This window comes from Hibiscus syriacus, unplaced genomic scaffold (genome assembly GCF_006381635.1).
Source record: "Hibiscus syriacus cultivar Baekdansim isolate YM2019G1 unplaced genomic scaffold, ASM638163v2 tig00014213_pilon, whole genome shotgun sequence".
Lineage (NCBI taxonomy): Eukaryota > Viridiplantae > Streptophyta > Magnoliopsida > Malvales > Malvaceae > Hibiscus > Hibiscus syriacus.
The window spans coordinates 1,106,745-1,112,948 of record NW_024062320.1 but is presented as its reverse complement, the minus strand read 5'-3'; the positions used below and the strand labels follow the sequence as shown (position 1 = coordinate 1,112,948).

The 6,204-nt window shown below is 33.0% G+C and overlaps 1 pseudogene; it reads left to right on the top strand.

The window, feature by feature from the left end:
• The first annotated feature begins 374 nt into the window (after positions 1 to 374).
• On the top strand, positions 375 to 4,138 carry LOC120206962 (annotated as a pseudogene).
• The last annotated feature ends 2,066 nt before the right edge of the window (positions 4,139 to 6,204 follow it).

The following is a 6,204-nucleotide window of genomic DNA, read 5'->3' as shown; positions in this document are numbered from 1 at the left end:
ATCTATTTTTTAATAATAATTACATCAATTGATTAAGTTAAATTTTGTATTGAAAATTATATATTCGTAAATCAATATGATGTGTGTATTTTTTTTTTCTAAAAAATGATATTTTCAAAGGAAACATTTATGTACGAACTAATTTACTTCACTGGTTAAAAGAATCGTTGTTGTTCCTAAAGGTCATGGGTTTCAGCATCAGCGACTGCAAGTGTGATTGAACGTTCATTGTCAAATGATTGAGAGTGTTCTAGGACTTTAAAACTAATAATGTCTTAAAAGATAATTAAACCAAAAGATTTTGGGAGGGTCATAAATTTATTTTAATAGTTTCAAAACATTCAAAGACTTAAAATACAATTAAACCATAGAAAATGGGATGGACCATGTACTCCTTCCGCCCCCATGTAATTCCGCCACTGAATATAAATCTTTATGAAGCTCAATATTACACAACTACTCTATTATGCTACATGAGATAGATAAACATAAGCAGGCTATTTATAACAAATATAGCAAAAAAATTTAGACATTTATAATTTAAACTTGTATTCTGACATGACATCAATGAGTAAGACATACTTATAACAAGTCATGCAAATTGAGCAACCATTCAATATTTATGTTTTTTATTATTATTAATCTGGTTAAATATAAGGTATATGTCCATAGATAACTCTCAATCATTTGACATTGAATGCTCACTTCCCTAACATTCATGGTACTCCAACCTAGGACTTCAAGAAATAACAACTTCTTTACCACCGAGGTCGTTTGTTTCGTGCTCAATATCGAAGCCATATCACAAATTAATGTGTCGATGAGTTATCTCATGCATCAAGTAAACCGTAGTTTAGTCGAGTGTCTTATTAACTCCTTAATTATCAAATATCCAGATAGTACATGTGTCACTAAGATCATTTAAGTAATATTTCCTCTAAGATTGTAACGATTTTAGAATTTTGAATCAATGTATGATAGTTGAGTCAGGATAGCCTTAGGTTGGTAAAGGAGTTTAAATGGACCCTTGAGGCATGTTGGGCCTTTTTTGGGTGAGAATCGGGCCAAATTGGGCCTAAAATAGATTTTTATGATATTAATAAAGTAGAGGGACTAAATAGGATATTATTCCTCTTTGTGATTTCATGAAATTATCGGTGGAGCACATTATTTCATGAAATTATTTTCCCATCGGATTATCCGAGGAATTTTTCCCTTTTGACGAATTAACGATATTATAAAAGTAGAGGATTAAATCACGTCAAATAAAGTATAGCGACGAGATTTGAAATTAAGCATAGTAGAAGGATTAAAACCAATATTTGACCTATTATGTTATGTATCTAACCTGACCAAAATATTGGAAAGGGAACAGACGGCAAGAAATCATGTAAAAGAAAAGGGTAAACTACATATTTAGTCACCCAACAATCAAGTTAGTTTTATTTTAGTTATTAATTATTATTATTTTTCAAAATTATACCTAACATTATATTTTTATTTTATTTTGATCACTGTTGTTAAAAATTAATGATAAAACTAACAAATCACCATATCATAATACCAAAATATGGTACTAACAATCAGTTAGTCTAATGGGATGAAACACTAGATCTCTTAAGTAAGGTCTGGGATTCAAATCTTAGCGTTTGTGAATGAAGTAAATTGGGTTGAGATGGTCACCCTCGTCTCTGTAATATTCGATTCGAATTAGTTGATCGATAGATCAGATACTAATGAATATGCCAAAAAATAATAATTCCAAAATATAGTAAGGGTACACGTGGCAAGAAATCATGTAAAATTTTGATGTCATTAGTTAAGCCGCCATCATTAAGGTGGAGACAAAAATTGGGAAGCAAAACCAATAATCTTCGATTTCAAAGCCCCTCAACAATACCAACAAACAGTTGATTTTGGAGAATGGCACTAGAATTTTAAATAAAATTAAAGATAAATTTTGATGTTTGTGGATAAAATAAATTAGATTAAACTGGTCATTTTAGTTTTTGATTTTAATTTTTGTAATATCTGATTTGAATTAATTGATTAATATAATATAGGTTAGTGGTTATAAAAAAAATTCCACTTTCAATAATCTACAATTTCAAATCCCCTCAACAGCTGGCACTTGGCATGGGACCCCACTTCCAATAAATAAAAAAGAAAACCAAAGTATTATCGCCTTGGCCTAATCCCCTCCTATCATTTTCATTTTATTTTTCTTTTACACAAAATTTCCCGCATAACGACAAAAATCCTACATCCATAAATTGCCAACCCTTCCTCCCCTCTCAAAAATTTCAATCCCCTTCTTCTTCCTTGAGTTGCATTTGCAGGATTAATTTCCCCTTTGATTCTGTTGTTTAATCTCCTGGTTTGTTTGTTCATGTTCATAGCTTAGTTGAATCATCTCAAGCTTTGTTTTCAAGTTGTAATAGTAATTAACATGAAGCATCCACAATCAAGTTTGCCCCCAGGTTTTAGGTTCCACCCAACAGATGAGGAACTCATCCTTCATTATCTAAAGAAGAAACTGAGTTCCTCCCCTTTCCCCGTTTCGATCATCACCGACGTTGATATTTACAAGTTCGATCCCTGGGACTTACCAGGTGAGCTCTCCATGTTACCATCATAGGGAAATCATATTTGTCATGTTAAGGCTTGTGTTGAACGTTGGTACATGTGTTTATGTCTTGTTCTTTTATCAGATAAAGCCGCCTCCGGAGAGAAAGAATGGTACTTCTTCAGTCCGAGAGATCGGAAGTACCCTAACGGTACGAGGCCGAACAGGGCTGCGGCATCCGGGTACTGGAAAGCGACTGGCACCGATAAGGTCATTGTTACCTCTTCGATGGTAGATGGAAGGGGTGAAGTGCAAGAGAATATTGCTGTAAAGAAAGCTCTTGTTTTCTACAAAGGGAGGCCCCCTAAGGGATAAAGACGAATTGGATCATGCATGAATATAGACTTACAGACAACCCTAACTCCAACTTCAACAATAGGCCACTCAAATCCAAAGATTCCTCCATGAGGGTGAGCCAAAGGGACTTTTTTATCCTATATGAAATTTCAACTTATGCTTTGATAATTGTGATGGTGACATTGATTTTTTCCCCATTTTTCCAAATGAAATGAAAAAAAGGAACTCAATTGTTGCATTTTGGAAAGTGGATTTATATTTTCTACATGACAAGTAGTGTGGTGCAATTCCATTGGAAATGTACCCTTTTTATTACACTCATTCATCCTGTTCTTACTCTCTGTTCCTTTTTTTTTCAGTTGGATGATTGGGTTCTTTGCCGGATTTACAAGAAGACCAATGCTTTATCTTCAACAACGACAATAAGTGCAGCAACAAGTGATCAAGATCGAGAAGAAGAAGAAGCGGAACAGTTTATTAAAGATACCCTTTTACCAGCTGCTGCCATTAAAAGCCCTCCAACAAGCAATGCCCTTCAGCCTCAGAAATCTCGTTCAATCTCCAACCTGTTAGACGCCACGGATTACTTGTTTCTGAGTAGTATACTGGCGGAAAACCAGTGTAATGGATCCGGATACGAACCACCGTCTTCGTTCACATTCACGAACGTAGAGCAGCCCCTAGTGAATAACTACACCAATGGCAACAACAACAGTAAAAACAATAGCATCAGTAGCATCAGCAGCAATAGAAGCAGCATAGTAGTGCAAAAGCTTCCCCAGTTGAGCTCTTCGGTTCCGAACATGGAAAACAAACTCAAACGGCAATGCTCTAGCATCGATGAGGATTACCTGCTGAACACGTCAAAGAAACCTTGCAGTTACAGTAACAGCAGCAGCCAAACTGATATGATCCACTACAACTTTCTCAACCAGACTTTACTTCTAAGCCCTCGTATTCAGTTCCAAGGATAAAAAAGAAAAAAAGATTATAAATTTTTTTGTAAAAGAAATTATGGGAAACAGATAAGAATAACAATCAATGATTGTCTCTAGGCCCCCTTAGTGCATTGAACAACAGTGGGGTGCGTTAAAAAGGGAATCAATCATTCATGATTTTTGTAGAAATTTTATGTAGTGGAATTGGCAGCTCAAACTCACACTTTGTAAACACTGTGTTGCTTGAAATTTGATGAATTGAATCTTTCTTTTATGAAAAAGGGATTATTATTATTCTCAAGCTAATCAATCACCAAACTTTCCACACCACAAAGACAAATGGAATCAAGACTGTCATTTCCTTTCCAAAGTAGTAACATGTTAGGAATTTGATGCTTACTTTCCGGTTTATAGATATTAAGATTCGAACATATTTAAGATTAGGTTTAATATAGAAAAAAAATGTCCAAACTATACCTTTTTTTTAATTTAGGTGTTTAAATTCTTTTTTTCCAGCCAAATTAACTGACAAACATTACCAACATTATTATTTAGGTGCCTTATCTCTCATCTGTCTGGCTTTAAAAAAATCTATTATTCGACACTTATCGTGTTTATAAAAATTTTAAAAATTTTATTTAAAATAAAAACTTAAATTATTATTATGTTTAAAAAGCCCAAAATTTTCTTAAATCTTAAAAAAAATCTAAAACTTTAAAAACTCCAGTTCCAAATCCTTTACCCACGTCGGTTGTCGCCTTTTTCCACCGTTATCTCAACGAATAACCACCCAATCAGACCTCCACCTAACGAACAACTATCACGTGATTTTAGACCCGACAAACCCCACCCGAGCGATGGATTTTAAACCCGACAAACACTCAAGTGGCTGATGGCAAGGAAGATGGCAAGGGTGAAGAAGGACGGTAAGGGAGATGGCGAGGGCAACAATGGTGGCCGGAAAGTTTGAATTAGGGTTAGGGATTTTTTTATAATTTTAAAGAAATTAATGTTTTAAAATATATATATAATAATATTTTTTAAATTTATGACACGTGTCAAATAACAATTTTTTTAACATCTGTTACGATCGAGACAGATAAATGATAGTATTGATAATGCTAGACCCCTAAATTGACTGAAAATTTTAGAGACAAATAAAACAAGTACGGTTTAGATTTTTTTTTTATTAAACTTTAAGATTATTTACTTGTAATAATCAAACCCAATTTTTATAACTGACTAATAAAACATTTTGGAACTAAAAAAATAAACAAGATCATTTAGAGCAGCTAATTTAACAAGTAGGTACACTTGCTAGCTCTTATTATGTTAATTATTGATTGGACTTAGTGATTCAGTTTGATGGTGGGATAAGAGACAACTCAGGGAGCTGTCCTGTTCCATTACTAAAAAAAATGCAAATATTGGAGCTAAATAATAAACAATTCAGTACCTAACAAGCATTGAAGATTTATAGGAATATCCTCAAAATAAAGTTTCTTTATTTGCTAATCCTGTCACTAACAAAGATTAAACAAATTGACCATGTGTCACATGATTGGTGCCTAGACTGTATCATTTGTTTATAGTAACCACAAGTAGAAATCGTGTCATCATCAACACCAATTTGTTCACATTAGCTTTGGGTTTTTCGAGAAGATAAAGACTTCAATTATGTTTCTTATTTAATAAATGTTTACATTATTCATGGGACTCTTAATTATAAAAACTTGTATAGATTATTGATAGTCACCAGTAGTTTAGCACAGTGACGGAATTAGATGATAGAGTTTGAGAATATCAACTTAAAACCTTAAAGTTTTATAAGTTTTTTATCCTCTAAAATCTTATAAGTTTTTTATTTTAAAATTTTATAAGTTTGCTCATCCTAATATAATATTTTGCATTACTGTGTATAAATGACCTTAGTGGTTAAGAGATTGTTACTATCCTTTAAGGTCCTAGGGTTGAGCACCACGTATACAGAGGTACGAGCGTTCAACCTCAAATAATCAAGTGTCTTTAAACATATATTATCTTATATTCATCCCAGACTAACAAAAACAAGGAAATTTATTTTTTATAACTAATAATGCTTTGAGAGAGTTGACAAAGATCTCAATGCCATGAGAATATCAAGATCTTAGGTGCAAGTGCCCATCATGTGTGAGATCCATTTTGTTCTAGTATTTTTTTTTTATTATTCAACATTTTGTTCTAGTTATAATTATTGTAAGAGGCCTAGCTAGAAATATCTTGTTGGGGCCATGATATTATAAAAGTTATGTTAAATTGGCTTAAATCAAATTATATATTTTTAAGAGGTTCAAGTATGCCGTT